The sequence below is a fragment of the Hemitrygon akajei genome, chromosome 6 (assembly GCF_048418815.1).
Source record: "Hemitrygon akajei chromosome 6, sHemAka1.3, whole genome shotgun sequence".
Classification (NCBI taxonomy): Eukaryota; Metazoa; Chordata; class Chondrichthyes; order Myliobatiformes; family Dasyatidae; genus Hemitrygon; species Hemitrygon akajei.
The window spans coordinates 103863692-103881951 of NC_133129.1; the positions used below are offsets into that span (position 1 = coordinate 103863692).

The window sequence follows — 18260 nt, forward strand, 5'->3', positions numbered from 1 at the left end:
TGAACCCATCCCGTTACCCTCCGCTCTCATCACCCCATCCCATTAATCCCCATCACAGCCATCTCCCATTTAAATCCCCGTTAGCCCTCAAATACCCCCGTCGGCTCTTCTTCCATTTAACTGTTTCAATTCCCCCCCCCCCATCTATCCTTTCCACTTACCAGTCACCCATTTCGTGCTCCCCTGTTATCCCACTATCTCCCACCTACCCTCTTCAATTGCCCTCTCTCATTTCCTCCAACTTCCCAGTTACCAAGTTTATCCTACTGCCTCAGCTTGCGCCACCGAACTCTGTCCTTTCCCCTTTGCTGGTCACTTTTACAACCAGTTTCTCCCCTGCGTTTGTTTTACTCTTTTTGACTGGCTGTTCTACTGTTAACCCCTGCCCCCATTCCCCACATCTCACTCTGGAATGTCCATATTTTCCCAACCCCTTCTCCATGTGATACACTTACAACGCGATTTCCCATTCAAACTGTTTCCCCAGCCACTTCCTCCGGAGCCCTGGCCCCCCACTGTCTCTTCTCGCCGCTGCCCACCCAACCCATCATCTCCCTCTACCCCCCACCCCGCGCCCTCCTTCTTCATCGTCTCTCTTCTGCACCACCCCGGCGTCCTTTACCCACATGCTTTCTCTCCCCTCCCCAGTGCCCTGTCCCCCACCCACCGTCTTTCTTCCTGTGGTTCCCTGCCCCCCCCCCCACGGCACCCTACCCTGCTCCTTCGTCATTTCTCTCCCCCTCCCCCCCAGCTGCCTCTCCACCCCAACACTTTGCCACCTCACCATCTCTCCCCCCATCTCTCTTTTTCCCTTTGAGGGAGTTGCAGTAACTGATTTTAAATCTGTTCAGCCTTGTAACGGTGTGAATGGCTTGAATACTGCTAGTTGTTTTATTGGTGGGAGTGTGTCAGTACGTATGGAGTTTGTCTGTCCAATGCCAGTTGCCCACTTGTGTTTGTAGGGATGTGCCAGGTTGGTACAGCACCGTGTAAATTGGTGCTTTGTTCATGGAATTTCATGTCTCAATACAGATTTTTGTGTGGAGGTTGTGTAGTGAGAAGTCCAGTGCCTTCCACAACACTTTGCCCACTGTTTCTAATGATCATATACAAATCCTTCCTACTTGTGCTCTATACCCTGGCCATCCAGACACAAGGTGGTTATCCAGTCCTCATTGTGTAAACGAGAACTGTCTTAACTTAAAGACTCTCCACAAACCCAACAGTCTGCACCTCTTTGCCCCCCCGCCTGTCCTCCCATCGCCTCTACCCTGCCCTCCCATCGCCTCTCCCCTGTCCTCCCATCACCTCTCCCCTGCCCCCGTACCCTGTCCTCCCATCGCCTCTCCCCTGCCCCCGTACCCTGTCCTCCCAACGCCTCTCCCCTGTCCTCCCAACGCCTCTCCCCTGTCCTCCCATCGCCTCTCCCCTGCCCCCGTACCCTGCCCTCCCATCGCCTCTCCCCTGCCCCCGTACCCTGTCCTCCCATTGCCTCTCCCCTGCCCCGTACCCTGTCCTCCCATTGCCTCTCCCCTGCCCCGTACCCTGTCCTCCCAACGCCTCTCCCCTGCCCTCCCATCGCCTCTCCCCTGCCCCCGTACCCTGCCCTCCCATCGCCTCTCCCCTGCCCCCGTACCCTGCCCTCCCATCGCCTCTCCCCTGCCCCGTACCCTGCCCTCCCATCGCCTCTCCCCTGCCCCGTACCCTGCCCTCCCATCGCCTCTCCCCTGCCCCGTACCCTGTCCTCCCATCGCCTCTCCCCTGCCCACGTACCATCCTCCCATCACCTCTCCCCTGCCCCCGAACCCTGCCCTCCCATCGCCTCTCCCCTGCCCCGTACCTTGTCCTCCCATCACCTCTCCCCTGCCCCCGTACCCTGTCCTCCCAATGCCTCTCCCCTGCCCCCGTACCATCCTCCCATCACCTCTCCCCTGCCCCCATACCCTGCCCTCCCATCGCCTCTCCACTGTCCTCCCATCGCCTCTCCCCTGCCCCGTACCTTGTCCTCCCATCACCTCTCCCCTGCCCCCGTACCCTGTCCTCCCAATGCCTCTCCCCTGCCCCCGTACCCTGTCCTCCCAATGCCTCTCCCCTGCCCCGTACACTGCCTTCCCATCGCCTCTCCCCTGCCCCCGTACCTTGTCCTCCCAATGCCTCTCCCCTGCCCCGTACCCTGTCCTCCCAATGCCTCTCCCCTGCCCCCGTACCTTGTCCTCCCAATGCCTCTCCCCTGCCCTGTACCCTGCCCTCCCATCGCCTCTCCCCTGCCCCCGTACCCTGCCCTCCCATCGCCTCTCCCCTGCCCCCGTACCCTGTCCTCCCATTGCCTCTCCCCTGCCCCGTACCCTGTCCTCCCAACGCCTCTCCCCTGCCCTCCCATCGCCTCTCCCCTGCCCCCGTACCCTGCCCTCCCATCGCCTCTCCCCTGCCCCCGTACCCTGCCCTCCCATCGCCTCTCCCCTGCCCCGTACCCTGCCCTCCCATCGCCTCTCCCCTGCCCCGTACCCTGCCCTCCCATCGCCTCTCCCCTGCCCCGTACCCTGTCCTCCCATCGCCTCTCCCCTGCCCACGTACCATCCTCCCATCACCTCTCCCCTGCCCCCGAACCCTGCCCTCCCATCGCCTCTCCCCTGCCCCGTACCTTGTCCTCCCATCACCTCTCCCCTGCCCCCGTACCCTGTCCTCCCAATGCCTCTCCCCTGCCCCCGTACCATCCTCCCATCACCTCTCCCCTGCCCCCATACCCTGCCCTCCCATCGCCTCTCCACTGTCCTCCCATCGCCTCTCCCCTGCCCCGTACCTTGTCCTCCCATCACCTCTCCCCTGCCCCCGTACCCTGTCCTCCCAACGCCTCTCCCCTGTCCTCCCAACGCCTCTCCCCTGTCCTCCCATCGCCTCTCCCCTGCCCCCGTACCCTGCCCTCCCATCGCCTCTCCCCTGCCCCCGTACCCTGTCCTCCCATTGCCTCTCCCCTGCCCCGTACCCTGTCCTCCCAACGCCTCTCCCCTGCCCTCCCATCGCCTCTCCCCTGCCCCCGTACCCTGCCCTCCCATCGCCTCTCCCCTGCCCCCGTACCCTGCCCTCCCATCGCCTCTCCCTGCCCCGTACCCTGCCCTCCCATCGCCTCTCCCCTGCCCCGTACCCTGCCCTCCCATCGCCTCTCCCCTGCCCCGTACCCTGTCCTCCCATCGCCTCTCCCCTGCCCACGTACCATCCTCCCATCACCTCTCCCCTGCCCCCGAACCCTGCCCTCCCATCGCCTCTCCCCTGCCCCGTACCTTGTCCTCCCATCACCTCTCCCCTGCCCCCGTACCCTGTCCTCCCAATGCCACTCCCCTGCCCCCGTACCATCCTCCCATCACCTCTCCCCTGCCCCCATACCCTGCCCTACCATCGCCTCTCCACTGTCCTCCCATCGCCTCTCCCCTGCCCCGTACCTTGTCCTCCCATCACCTCTCCCCTGCCCCCGTACCCTGTCCTCCCAATGCCTCTCCCCTGCCCCCGTACCCTGTCCTCCCAATGCCTCTCCCCTGCCCCGTACACTGCCTTCCCATCGCCTCTCCCCTGCCCCCGTACCTTGTCCTCCCAATGCCTCTCCCCTGCCCCGTACCCTGTCCTCCCAATGCCTCTCCCCTGCCCCCGTACCTTGTCCTCCCAATGCCTCTCCCCTGCCCTGTACCCTGCCCTCCCATCGCCTCTCCCCTGCCCCCGTACCCTGCCCTCCCATCGCCTCTCCCCTGCCCCCGTACCCTGTCCTCCCATCGCCTCTCCCCTGCCCCCGTACCCTGTCCTCCCATTGCCTCTCCCCTGCCCCGTACCCTGTCCTCCCAACGCCTCTCCCCTGCCCTCCCATCGCCTCTCCCCTGCCCCCGTACCCTGCCCTCCCATCGCCTCTCCCCTGCCCCCGTACCCTGCCCTCCCATCGCCTCTCCCCTGCCCCGTACCCTGCCCTCCCATCGCCTCTCCCCTGCCCCGTACCCTGCCCTCCCATCGCCTCTCCCCTGCCCCGTACCCTGTCCTCCCATCGCCTCTCCCCTGCCCACGTACCATCCTCCCATCACCTCTCCCCTGCCCCCGAACCCTGCCCTCCCATCGCCTCTCCCCTGCCCCGTACCTTGTCCTCCCATCACCTCTCCCCTGCCCCCGTACCCTGTCCTCCCAATGCCTCTCCCCTGCCCCCGTACCATCCTCCCATCACCTCTCCCCTGCCCCCATACCCTGCCCTCCCATCGCCTCTCCACTGTCCTCCCATCGCCTCTCCCCTGCCCCGTACCTTGTCCTCCCATCACCTCTCCCCTGCCCCCGTACCCTGTCCTCCCAATGCCTCTCCCCTGCCCCCGTACCCTGTCCTCCCAATGCCTCTCCCCTGCCCCGTACACTGCCTTCCCATCGCCTCTCCCCTGCCCCCGTACCTTGTCCTCCCAATGCCTCTCCCCTGCCCCGTACCCTGTCCTCCCAATGCCTCTCCCCTGCCCCCGTACCTTGTCCTCCCAATGCCTCTCCCCTGCCCTGTACCCTGCCCTCCCATCGCCTCTCCCTTGTCCTCCCATCACCTCTCCCCTGCCCCCGTACCCTGTCCTCCCATCGCCTCTCCCCTGCCCCGTACCCTGCCCTCCCATCGCCTCTCCCCTGTCCCCGTACCCTGTCCTCCCATCGCCTCTCCCCTGTCCCCGTACCCTGTCCTCCCATCACCTCTCCCCTGACCCGTACCCTGTCCTCCCATCACCTCTCCCCTGCCCTCCCATCGCCTCTCCCCTGCCCCCGTACCTTGTCCTCCCATCGCCTCTCCCCTGCCCCCGTACCTTGTCCTCCCATCGCCTCTCCCCTGCCCCCGTACCCTGCCCTCCCATCGCCTCTCCCCTGCCCCCGTACCCTGCCCTCCCATCGCTTCTCCCCTGCCCCCGTACCCTGCCCTCCCATCGCCTCTCCCCTGCCCCCGTACCTTGTCCTCCCATCGCCTCTCCTCTGCCCCCGTACCTTGTCCTCCCATCGCCTCTCCCCTGCCCCCGTACCTTGTCCTCCCATCGCCTCTCCCCTGCCCCCGTACCCTGTCCTCCCATCGCCTCTCCCCTGCCCCCGTACCCTGCCCTTCCATCGCCTCTCCCTTGTCCTCCCATCACCTCTCCCCTGCCCCCGTACCTTGTCCTCCCATCGCCTCTCCCCTGCCCCCGTACCTTGTCCTCCCATCGCCTCTCACTTGTCCTCCCATCACCTCTCCCCTGCCCCCGTACCCTGTCCTCCCATCGCCTCTCCCCTGCCCCCGTACCCTGCCCTCCCATCGCCTCTCCCCTGCCCCCGTACCTTGTCCTCCCATCGCCTCTCCTCTGCCCGCGTACCCTGTCCTCCCATCGCCTCTCCCCTGCCCCCGTACCCTGTCCTCCCATCGCCTCTCCCCTGCCCCCGTACCCTGTCCTCCCATCGCCTCTCCCCTGCCCCCGTACCCTGTCCTCCCATCGCCTCTCCCCTGCCCCCGTACCCTGCCCTCCCATCGCCTCTCCCCTGCCCTCCCATCGCCTCTCCCCTGCCCTCCCATCGCCTCTCCCCTGTCCTCCCATCGCCTCTCCCCTGCCCCGTACCTTGTCCTCCCATCACCTCTCCCCTGCCCCAGTACCCTGTCCTCCCAATGCCTCTCCCCTGCCCCCGTACCCTGTCCTCCCAATGCCTCTCCCCTGCCCCGTACCCTGCCTTCCCATCGCCTCTCCCCTGCCCCCGTACCTTGTCCTTCCAATGCCTCTCCCCTGCCCCGTACCCTGTCCTCCCAATGCCTCTCCCCTGCCCCCGTACCTTGTCCTCCCAATGACTCTCCCCTGCCCCGTACCCTGTCCTCCCAATGCCTCTCCCCTGCCCCCGTACCTTGTCCTCCCAATGCCTCTCCCCTGCCCCCGTACCCTGTCCTCCCAATGCCTCTCCCCTGCCCCGTACCCTGCCTTCCCATCGCCTCTCCCCTGCCCCGTACCCTGTCCTCCCAATGCCTCTCCCCTGCCCCGTACCCTGCCCTCCTATTGCCTCTCCCCTGCCCCCGTACCCTGTCCTCCCAACGCCTCTCCCCTGCCCCCGTACCCTGTCCTCCCAATGCCTCTCCCCTGCCCCGTACCCTGCCCTCCCATCACCTCTCCCGTGCCCCGTACCCTGTCCTCCCATCGCCTCTCCCCTGCCCCCGTACCCTGTCCTCCCATCACCTCTCCCCTGCCCCCGTACCCTGTCCTCCCATCGCCTCTCCCCTGCCCCCGTACCCTGTCCTCCCATCGCCTCTCCCCTGTCCTCCCATCGCCTCTCCCCTGCCCCGTACCCTGCCCTCCCATCGCCTCTCCCCTGCCCCGTACCCTACCCTCCCATCGCCTCTCCCCTGCCCCCGTACCCTGCCCTCCCATCGCCTCTCCCCTGCCCCCGTACCCTGTCCTCCCATCGCCTCTCCCCTGCCCCCGTACCCTGTCCTCCCATCACCTCTCCCCTGCCCCCGTACCCTGCCCTCCCATCGCCTCTCCCCTGCCCCCGTACCCTGTCCTCCCATCGCCTCTCCCCTGCCCCCGTTCCCTGTCCTCCCATCGCCTCTCCCCTGCCCCCGTACCCTGTCCTCCCATCGCCTCTCCCCTGTCCTCCCATCGCCTCTCCCCTGTCCTCCCATCGCCTCTCCCCTGCCCCGTACCCTGCCCTCCCATCACCTCTCCCCTGCCCCGTACCCTGTCCTCCCATCGCCTCTCCCCTGCCCCCGTAGCCTGCCCTCCCATCGCCTCTCCCCTGCCCCGTACCCTACCCTCCCATCGCCTCTCCCCTGCCCCCGTACCCTGTGCTCCCATCGCCTCTCCCCTGCCCCCGTACCCTGCCCTCCCATCGCCTCTCCCCTGCCCCCGTACCCTGCCCTCCCATCGCCTCTCCCCTGCCCCCGTACCCTGTCCTCCCATAGCCTCTCCCCTGCCCCCGTACCCTGTCCTCCCATAGCCTCTCCCCTGCCCCCGTACCCTGTCCTCCCATCGCCTCTCCCCTGCCCCCGTACCCTGTCCTCCCATCGCCTCTCCCCTGCCCCCATACCCTGTCCTCCCAATGCCTCACCCCTGCCCCGTACCCTGTCCTCCCATCGCCTCTCCCCTGCCCCCGTACCCTGTCCTCCCAATGCCTCTCCCTTGTCCTCCCAATGCCTCTCCCCTGCCCCGTACCCTGCCTTCCCATCGCCTCTCCCCTGCCCCCGTACCCTGTCCTCCCATTACCTCTCCCCTGCCCCCGTACCCTGTCCTCCCATCACCTCTCCCCTGCCCTCCCATCACCTCTCCCCTGTCCTCCCATCGCCTCTCCCCTGCCCCCGTACCCTGCCCTCCCATCTCCTCTCCCCTGCCCCGTACCCTGCCCTCCCATCGCCTCTCCCCTGCCCCGTACCCTGCCCTCCCATCGCCTCTCCCCTGCCCCCGTACCCTGTCCTTCCAACGCCTCTCCCCTGCCCCCGTACCCTGTCCTCCCATCGCCTCTCCCCTGCCCCCGTACCCTGCCCTCCCATCGCCTCTCCCCTGCCCCCGTACCCTGTCCTCCCATCGCCTCTCCCCTGCCCCCGTACCCTGTCCTCCCATCGCCTCTCCCCTGCCCCCGTACCCTGTCCTCCCATCACCTCTCCCCTGCCCCCGTACCCTGCCCTCCCATCGCCTCTCCCCTGCCCTCCCATCGCCTCTCCCCTGCCCCGTACCTTGTCCTCCCATCACCTCTCCCCTGCCCCCGTACCCTGTCCTCCCAATGCCTCTCCCCTGCCCCCGTACCCTGTCCTCCCAATGCCTCTCCCCTGCCCCCGTACCCTGTCCTCCCAATGCCTCTCCCCTGCCCCGTACCCTGTCCTCCCATCGCCTCTCCCCTGCCCCCGTACCCTGTCCTCCCATCGCCTCTCCCCTGCCCCGTACCTTGTCCTCCCAATGCCTCTCCCCTGCCCCGTACCCTGTCCTCCCAATGCCTCTCCCTGCCCCCGTACCTTGTCCTCCCAATGCCTCTCCCCTGCCCCGTACCCTGTCCTCCCAATGCCTCTCCCCTGCCCCCGTACCTTGTCCTCCCAATGCCTCTCACCTGCCCCCGTACCCTGTCCTCCCAATGCCTCTCACCTGCCCCGTACCCTGCCTTCCCATCGCCTCTCCCCTGCCCCCGTACCCTGTCCTCCCAATGCCTCTCCCCTGCCCCGTACCCTGCCCTCCTATTGCCTCTCCCCTGCACCCGTACCCTGTCCTCCCAACGCCTCTCCCCTGCCCCCGTACCCTGTCCTCCCAATGCCTCTCCCCTGCCCCGTACCCTGCCCTCCCATCGCCTCTCCCCTGCCCCGTACCCTGTCCTCCCATCGCCTCTCCCCTGCCCCCGTACCCTGTCCTCCCATCACCTCTCCCCTGCCCCCGTACCCTGTCCTCCCATCGCCTCTCCCCTGCCCCCGTACCCTGTCCTCCCATCGCCTCTCCCCTGTCCTCCCATCGCCTCTCCCCTGCCCCGTACCCTGTCCTCCCATCGCCTCTCCCCTGCCCCCGTACCCTGCCCTCCCATCGCCTCTCCCCTGCCCCGTACCCTACCCTCCCATCGCCTCTCCCCTGCCCCCGTACCCTGCCCTCCCATCGCCTCTCCCCTGCCACCGTACCCTGTCCTCCCATCGCCTCTCCCCTGCCCCCGTACCCTGTCCTCCCATCGCCTCTCTCCTGCCCCCGTACCCTGTCCTCCCATCGCCTCTCCCCTGCCCCCGTACCCTGTCCTCCCATCGCCTCTCCCCTGCCCCCGTTCCCTGTCCTCCCATCGCCTCTCCCCTGCCCCCGTACCCTGTCCTCCCATCGCCTCTCCCCTGTCCTCCCATCGCCTCTCCCCTGCCCCGTACCCTGCCCTCCCATCACCTCTCCCCTGCCCCGTACCCTGTCCTCCCATCGCCTCTCCCCTGCCCCCGTAGCCTGCCCTCCCATCCCCTCTCCCCTGCCCCGTACCCTGCCCTCCCATCGCCTCTCCCCTGCCCCCGTACCCTGTCCTCCCATCGCCTCTCCCCTGCCCCCGTACCCTGTCCTCCCATCACCTCTCCCCTGCCCCCGTACCCTGCCCTCCCATCGCCTCTCCCCTGCCCCCGTACCCTGTCCTCCCATCGCCTCTCCCCTGCCCCCGTACCCTGTCCTCCCATAGCCTCTCCCCTGCCCCCGTACCCTGTCCTCCCATCACCTCTCCCCTGCCCCCGTACCCTGTCCTCCCATCGCCTCTCCCCTGCCCCCGTACCCTGTCCTCCCATCGCCTCTCCCCTGCCCCCGTACCCTGCCCTCCCATCCCCTCTCCCCTGCCCCGTACCCTGCCCTCCCATCGCCTCTCCCCTGCCCCCGTACCCTGTCCTCCCATCGCCTCTCCCCTGCCCCCGTACCCTGTCCTCCCATCACCTCTCCCCTGCCCCCGTACCCTGCCCTCCCATCGCCTCTCCCCTGCCTCCGTACCCTGTCCTCCCATCGCCTCTCCCCTGCCCCCGTACCCTGTCCTCCCATAGCCTCTCCCCTGCCCCCGTACCCTGTCCTCCCATCACCTCTCCCCTGCCCCCGTACCCTGTCCTCCCATCGCCTCTCCCCTGCCCCCGTACCCTGCCCTCCCATCGCCTCTCCCCTGCCCCCGTACCCTGTCCTCCCATAGCCTCTCCCCTGCCCCCGTACCCTGTCCTCCCATCACCTCTCCCCTGCCCCCGTACCCTGTCCTCCCATCGCCTCTCCCCTGCCCCCGTACCCTGTCCTCCCATCGCCTCTCCCCTGCCCCCATACCCTGTCCTCCCAATGCCTCACCCCTGCCCCGTACCCTGTCCTCCCATCGCCTCTCCCCTGCCCCCGTACCCTGTCCTCTCAATGCCTCTCCCTTGTCCTCCCAATGCCTCTCCCCTGCCCCGTACCCTGCCTTCCCATCGCCTCTCCCCTGCCCCCGTACACTGTCCTCCCATTACCTCTCCCCTGCCCCCGTACCCTGTCCTCCCATCACCTCTCCCCTGCCCTCCCATCACCTCTCCCCTGCCCTCCCATCACCTCTCCCCTGTCCTCCCATCGCCTCTCCCCTGCCCCCGTACCCTGTCCTCCCATCACCTCTCCCCTGCCCCCGTACCCTGTCCTCCCATCGCCTCTCCCCTGCCCCCGTACCCTGTCCTCCCAATGCCTCACCCCTGCCCCGTACCCTGCCCTCCTATCGCCTCTCCCCTGCCCCCGTACCCTGTCCTCCCATCGCCTCTCCCCTGCCCCCGTACCCTGTCCTCCCAATGCCTCTCCCCTGCCCCGTACCCTGCCCTCCCATCGCCTCTCCCCTGCCCCCGTACCCTGTCCTCCCATCGCCTCTCCCCTGCCCCGTACCCTGTCCTCCCAATGCCTCTCCCCTGCCCCGTACCCTGCCCTCCCATCGCCTCTCCCCTGCCCCCGTACCTTGTCCTCCCATCGCCTCTCCCCTGCCCCCGTACCCTGCCCTCCCATCGCCTCTCCCTTGTCCTCCCATCACCTCTCCCCTGCCCCCGTACCCTGTCCTCCCATCACCTCTCCCCTGCCCCCGTACCCTGCCCTCCTATCGCCTCTCCCCTGCCCCCGTACCCTGTCCTCCCATCGCCTCTCCCCTGCCCCCGTACCCTGTCCTCCCAATGCCTCTCCCCTGCCCCGTACCCTGCCCTCCCATCGCCTCTCCCCTGCCCCCGTACCCTGTCCTCCCAACGCCTCTCCCCTGCCCCCGTACCCTGTCCTCCCATTACCTCTCCCCTGCCCCCGTACCCTGTCCTCCCATCACCTCTCCCCTGCCCTCCCATCACCTCTCCCCTGCCCTCCCATCACCTCTCCCCTGTCCTCCCATCGCCTCTCCCCTGCCCCCGTACCCTGCCCTCCCATCGCCTCTCCCCTGCCCCCGTACCCTGCCCTCCCATCGCCTCTCCCCTGCCCCCGTACCCTGTCCTCCCATCGCCTCTCCCCTGCCCCTGTACCCTGTCCTCCCATCGCCTCTCCCCTGCCCCCGTACCCTGTCCTCCCATCGCCTCTCCCCTGCCCCCGTACCCTGTCCTCCCATCGCCTCTCCCCGCCCCTGTACCCTGTCCTCCCAATGCCTCTCCCCTGCCCCCGTACCCTGCCCTCCTATCGCCTCTCCCCTGCCCCCGTACCCTGTCCTCCCAATGCCTCTACCCTGCCCCCGTACCCTGTCCTCCCAATGCCTCTCCCCTGCCCCGTACCCTGTCCTCCCATCGCCTCTCCCCTGCCCCCGTACCTTGTCCTCCCAATGCCTCTCCCCTGCCCCGTACCCTGCCCTCCCATCGCCTCTCCCCTGCCCCCGTACCCTGTCCTCCCATCGCCTCTCCCCTGCCCCGTACCCTGTCCTCCCAATGCCTCTCCCCTGCCCCGTACCCTGCCCTCCCATCGCCTCTCCCCTGCCCCCGTACCTTGTCCTCCCATCGCCTCTCCCCTGCCCCGTACCCTGCCCTCCCATCGCCTCTCCCTTGTCCTCCCATCACCTCTCCCCTGCCCCCGTACCCTGTCCTCCCATCATCTCTCCCCTGCCCCCGTACCTTGTCCTCCCATCGCCTCTCCCCTGCCCCCGTACCTTGTCCTCCCATCGCCTCTCCCCTGCCCCCGTACCTTGTCCTCCCATCGCCTCTCCCCTGCCCCCGTACCTTGTCCTCCCATCGACTCTCCCCTGCCCCCGTACCCTGCCCTCCCATCGCCTCTCCCCTGCCCCCGTACCCTGCCCTCCCATCGCCTCTCCCCTGCCCCCGTTCCTTGTCCTCCCATCGCCTCTCCTCTGCCCCCGTACCTTGTCCTCCCATCGCCTCTCCCCTGCCCCCGTACCTTGTCCTCCCATCGCCTCTCCCCTGCCCCCGTACCTTGTCCTCCCATCGCCTCTCCCCTGCCCCCGTACCCTGCCCTTCCATCGCCTCTCCCTTGTCCTCCCATCACCTCTCCCCTGCCCCCGTACCTTGTCCTCCCATCGCCTCTCCCCTGCCCCCGTACCCTGCCCTCCCATCGCCTCTCCCTTGTCCTCCCATCACCTCTCCCCTGCCCCGTACCCTGTCCTCCCATCGCCTCTCCCCTGCCGCCGTACCCTGCCCTCCCATCGCCTCTCCCCTGCCCCCGTACCTTGTCCTCCCATCGCCTCTCCCCTGCCCCCGTACCTTGTCCTCCCATCGCCTCTCCTCTGCCACCGTACCCTGTCCTCCCATCGCCTCTCCCCTGTCCCCGTACCCTGTCCTCCCATCGCCTCTCCCCTGCCCCCGTACCCTGCCCTCCTATCGCCTCTCCCCTGCCCCTGTACCCTGTCCTCTCATCGCCTCTCCCCTGCCCCCGTACCCTGTCCTCCCAATGCCTCTCCCCTGCCCCGTACCCTGCCCTCCCATCGCCTCTCCCCTGCCCCCGTACCCTGTCCTCCCAACGCCTCTCCCCTGCCCCCGTACCCTGTCCTCCCATTACCTCTCCCCTGCCCCTGTACCCTGCCCTCCCATCACCTCTCCCCTGCCCTCCCATCACCTCTCCCCTGCCCTCCCATCACCTCTCCCCTGCCCTCCCATCACCTCTCCCCTGCCCTCCCATCGCCTCTCCCCTGCCCTCCCATCGCCTCTCCCCTGTCCTCCCAACGCCTCTCCCCTGCCCACGTACCATCCTCCCATCACCTCTCCCCTGCCCCCGAACCCTGCCCTCCCATCGCCTCTCCCCTGCCCCGTACCTTGTCCTCCCATCACCTCTCCCCTGCCCCCGTACCCTGTCCTCCCAATGCCTCTCCCCTGCCCCCGTACCATCCTCCCATCACCTCTCCCCTGCCCCCATACCCTGCCCTCCCATCGCCTCTCCACTGTCCTCCCATCGCCTCTCCCCTGCCCCGTACCGTCCTCCCATCACCTCTCCCCTGCCCCCGTACCCTGTCCTCCCAATGCCTCTCCCCTGCCCCCGTACCCTGTCCTCCCAATGCCTCTCCCCTGCCCCGTACACTGCCTTCCCATCGCCTCTCCCCTGCCCCCGTACCTTGTCCTCCCAATGCCTCTCCCCTGCCCCGTACCCTGTCCTCCCAATGCCTCTCCCCTGCCCCCGTACCTTGTCCTCCCAATGCCTCTCCCCTGCCCTGTACCCTGCCCTCCCATCGCCTCTCCCTTGTCCTCCCATCACCTCTCCCTTGTCCTCCCATCACCTCTCCCTTGTCCTCCCAATGCCTCTCCCTTGTCCTCCCATCACCTCTCCCTTGTCCTCCCATCACCTCTCCCTTGTCCTCCCAACGCCCCTCCCTTGTCCTCCCATCACCTCTCCCTTGTCCTCCCATCGCCTCTCCCCTGCCCCCGTACCCTGTCCTCCCATCGCCTCTCCCCTGCCCCTGTACCCTGTCTTCCCAATGCCTCTCTCTGCCCTCCACCAGCCTCTTCCCCCCTCCATGGCGCCCTGCCTTCCCGCCGCCTCTTCTTGCCATCACCCAGCACTCTGCCCCTCATGTCTGAGTTGTTGAATAGTCAGGATGTCAGGGTTATGGCAAGAAGACTGAATAATAGGGTTGAGTGGGATTAACCAGCCATGATGGAGTGGAATCAATGGGCTGAATGGCCTGATTCAGCTCCTCTGTCTGATGGTCTTGTGAGTGTTGGGGTGAGTGGAAGCTGTGAGCTGCTATGTCCTTGATGGGGTCAGTCTTTGGACACCAGCAGGACTCACTTGAATACTGCGCCTCTGTAAGTGTGATCACGTGGCTCGTCCACTTGATCTTCAGGTCACTGCTCATGCCAGCTGGCTGATGGTGGGGCATCCAGTTAGACTCTTTGTATAGAGACATTGTCCCTCTTGTCCATCAGTTCAGCTGCTCTGTACTGGGACTGTAAACCCTGTAGTGTGTCAGGAATGGTCCAGTGCAGATTCCGTGTGCTCACATCCCACTCCAGTTCCCCGGTCCCTGAGTCACATCTGTTTTCTGCTGACTGAGCCTTGCTTTTGTGACAATCTTAAATGCCTGTGGAAGTTCAAGGTACATTGTCCCACCTCATTCATCATAAGTGTTGCAACAATGTGTGAGGGCTGGGGCAAGTGAGACCTTCTCTGTTGTCACACACTGTCAGTTTTTTTGTGAGACTCTAGACAGTGTAAGAAGGGGCAATGCCAGCAGAGGGGTGGGGGGGGGGTTTGGTGCCGTGCTGTGAGAGGGTCTGTGATGAGGTGGGTGGTTCCTGAGGGAGGTGAGCCCATGAGGATGGGGTCTGTCACACTGTGAGAGGGTCTCTGACGAGGTGGGTGGTTCCTGAGGGAGGTGAGCCCATGAGGATGGGGTCTGTCACACTGTGAGAGGGTCTGTGACGAGGTGGGTGGTTCCTGAGGGAGGTGAGCCCATGAGGATGGGGTCTGTCACACTGTGAGAGGGTCTCTGACGAGGTGGGTGGTTCCTGAGGGAGGTGAGCCCATGAGGATGGGGTCTGTCACACTGTGAGAGGGTCTGTGACGAGGTGGGTGGTTCCTGAGGGAGGTGAGCCCATGAGGATGGGGTCTGTCACACTGTGAGAGGGTCTGTGACGAGGTGGGTGGTTCCTGAGGGAGGTGAGCCCATGAGGATGGGGTCTGTCACACTGTGAGAGGGTCTGTGACGAGGTGGGTGGTTCCTGAGGGAGGTGAGCCCATGAGGATGGGGTCTGTCACACTGTGAGAGGGTCTGTGACGAGGTGGGTGGTTCCTGAGGGAGGTGAGCCCATGAGGATGGGGTCTGTCACACTGTGAGAGGGTCTCTGACGAGGTGGGTGGTTCCTGAGGGAGGTGAGCCCATGAGGATGGGGTCTGTCACACTGTGAGAGGGTCTCTGACGAGGTGGGTGGTTCCTGAGGGAGGTGAGCCCATGAGGATGGGGTCTGTCACACTGTGAGAGGGTCTGTGACGAGGTGGGTGGTTCCTGAGGGAGGTGAGCCCATGAGGATGGGGTCTGTCACACTGTGAGAGGGTCTGTGACGAGGTGGGTGGTTCCTGAGGGAGGTGAGCCCATGAGGATGGGGTCTGTCACACTGTGAGAGGGTCTCTGACGAGGTGGGTGGTTCCTGAGGGAGGTGAGCCCATGAGGATGGGGTCTGTCACACTGTGAGAGGGTCTCTGACGAGGTGGGTGGTTCCTGAGGGAGGTGAGCCCATGAGGATGGGGTCTGTCACACTGTGAGAGGGTCTCTGACGAGGTGGGTGGTTCCTGAGGGAGGTGAGCCCATGAGGATGGGGTCTGTCACACTGTGAGAGGGTCTGTGATGAGGTGGGTGGTTCCTGAGGGAGGTGAGCCCATGAGGATGGGGTCTGTCACACTGTGAGAGGGTCTGTGATGAGGTGGGTGGTTCCTGAGGGAGGTGAGCCCATGAGGATGGGGTCTGTCACACTGTGAGAGGGTCTGTGACGAGGTGGGTGGTTCCTGAGGGAGGTGAGCCCATGAGGATGGGGTCTGTCACACTGTGAGAGGGTCTCTGACGAGGTGGGTGGTTCCTGAGGGAGGTGAGCCCATGAGGATGGGGTCTGTCACACTGTGAGAGGGTCTGTGACGAGGTGGGTGGTTCCTGAGGGAGGTGAGCCCATGAGGATGGGGTCTGTCACACTGTGAGAGGGTCTGTGACGAGGTGGGTGGTTCCTGAGGGAGGTGAGCCCATGAGGATGGGGTCTGTCACACTGTGAGAGGGTCTGTGACGAGGTGGGTGGTTCCTGAGGGAGGTGAGCCCATGAGGATGGGGTCTGTCACACTGTGAGAGGGTCTGTGACGAGGTGGGTGGTTCCTGAGGGAGGTGAGCCCATGAGGATGGGGTCTGTCACACTGTGAGAGGGTCTGTGACGAGGTGGGTGGTTCCTGAGGGAGGTGAGCCCATGAGGATGGGGTCTGTCACACTGTGAGAGGGTCTGTGACGAGGTGGGTGGTTCCTGAGGGAGGTGAGCCCATGAGGATGGGGTCTGTCACACTGTGAGAGGGTCTGTGACGAGGTGGGTGGTTCCTGAGGGAGGTGAGCCCATGAGGATGGGGTCTGTCACACTGTGAGAGGGTCTGTGATGAGGTGGGTGGTTCCTGAGGGAGGTGAGCCCATGAGGATGGGGTCTGTCACACTGTGAGAGGGTCTGTGACGAGGTGGGTGGTTCCTGAGGGAGGTGAGCCCATGAGGATGGGGTCTGTCACACTGTGAGAGGGTCTCTGACGAGGTGGGTGGTTCCTGAGGGAGGTGAGCCCATGATGGGGTCTGTCACACTGTGAGAGGGTCTCTGACGAGGTGGGTGGTTCCTGAGGGAGGTGAGCCCATGAGGATGGGGTCTGTCACACTGTGAGAGGGTCTCTGATGAGGTGGGTGGTTCCTGAGGGAGGTGAGCCCATGAGGATGGGGTCTGTCACACTGTGAGAGGGTCTGTGATGAGGTGGGTGGTTCCTGAGGGAGGTGAGCCCATGAGGATGGGGTCTGTCACACTGTGAGAGGGTCTCTGACGAGGTGGGTGGTTCCTGAGGGAGGTGAGCCCATGAGGATGGGGTCTGTCACACTGTGAGAGGGTCTCTGATGAGGTGGGTGGTTCCTGAGGGAGGTGAGCCCATGAGGATGGGGTCTGTCACACTGTGAGAGGGTCTCTGATGAGGTGGGTGGTTCCTGAGGGAGGTGAGCCCATGAGGATGGGGTCTGTCACACTGTGAGAGGGTCTCTGACGAGGTGGGTGGTTCCTGAGGGAGGTGAGCCCATGAGGATGGGGTCTGTCACACTGTGAGAGGGTCTGTGACGAGGTGGGTGGTTCCTGAGGGAGGTGAGCCCATGAGGATGGGGTCTGTCACACTGTGAGAGGGTCTGTGACGAGGTGGGTGGTTCCTGAGGGAGGTGAGCCCATGAGGATGGGGTCTGTCACACTGTGAGAGGGTCTGTGACGAGGTGGGTGGTTCCTGAGGGAGGTGAGCCCATGAGGATGGGGTCTGTCACACTGTGAGAGGGTCTCTGACGAGGTGGGTGGTTCCTGAGGGAGGTGAGCCCATGAGGATGGGGTCTGTCACACTGTGAGAGGGTCTCTGACGAGGTGGGTGGTTCCTGAGGGAGGTGAGCCCATGAGGATGGGGTCTGTCACACTGTGAGAGGGTCTCTGACGAGGTGGGTGGTTCCTGAGGGAGGTGAGCCCATGAGGATGGGGTCTGTCACACTGTGAGAGGGTCTCTGATGAGGTGGGTGGTTCCTGAGGGAGGTGAGCCCATGAGGATGGGGTCTGTCACACTGTGAGAGGGTCTCTGACGAGGTGGGTGGTTCCTGAGGGAGGTGAGCCCATGAGGATGGGGTCTGTCACACTGTGAGAGGGTCTCTGACGAGGTGGGTGGTTCCTGAGGGAGGTGAGCCCATGAGGATGGGGTCTGTCACACTGTGAGAGGGTCTCTGACGAGGTGGGTGGTTCCTGAGGGAGGTGAGCCCATGAGGATGGGGTCTGTCACACTGTGAGAGGGTCTGTGACGAGGTGGGTGGTTCCTGAGGGAGGTGAGCCCATGAGGATGGGGTCTGTCACACTGTGAGAGGGTCTGTGACGAGGTGGGTGGTTCCTGAGGGAGGTGAGCCCATGAGGATGGGGTCTGTCACACTGTGAGAGGGTCTGTGACGAGGTGGGTGGTTCCTGAGGGAGGTGAGCCCATGAGGATGGATCTGTCAGGAGGCTCTGCAGCGATGAGCTGTCTCACACACTAAGATCGATCTCCCTTGTGTCTGTTCCTACTGAGAGTGATAATGAACAGTGTGCTCTGTACGAATTGGAGCTCAGTGTGAGAGAGGGACCTTGTTGTTCACCACCTCAGGACCTCACGGGTGAGTTCCGTTTGGGGTGTGAGATCTGACTAACAAGTCCACAGCAGCAATTAGGTCGCAGAGAAACCCAGTGAAATCAAGCTGAGAAACTAGCGAAAAATATCTAGATAGAAATTCTATTTTTATAGTGGGTGGTCTAGCATCACCCCTGTTGGGAACATATTTCTGTTGGGAACTCTGTGTGTGGGGGTGAATGGGAAAGGGGTTGGCTCCATTGAGTGGAAAACAAAAGGGAGTTGAGGGGTATAGTTAGACATTCTGGTTGCCTCATTATAGGAAGAATGAGGAAGCTTTAGAGAGAGTGCAGCGGAGATTTACCAGGATGTTGCCTGGATTAAAGGGCACAATTTATGAGGAAAAGTTGAGCAAGCTGGGGCTTTTTTCTCTGGAGCGAAGGAGAAAAAGAGGTGACTTGAGAGAGCTGTACATGATAAGAGGCGCAGACAGAGTGAACAGCCAGAGACTTTTTCCCAAGGCAGAAATGGCCAATGTCTGGGGGCATAATTTTAAGGTGATTGGAGTATGGGGGTGGGGGGGGGATGTCAGAG

The 18260-nt window shown here is 64.9% G+C and overlaps 1 protein-coding gene across 9 annotated transcripts in view; it reads left to right on the top strand.

Moving 5' to 3' along the window:
• LOC140729370 (disks large homolog 4) overlaps positions 1-18260 on the top strand; it is a 731896-nt gene that overhangs the window by 614476 nt on the left and 99160 nt on the right. The window lies entirely within an intron of this gene.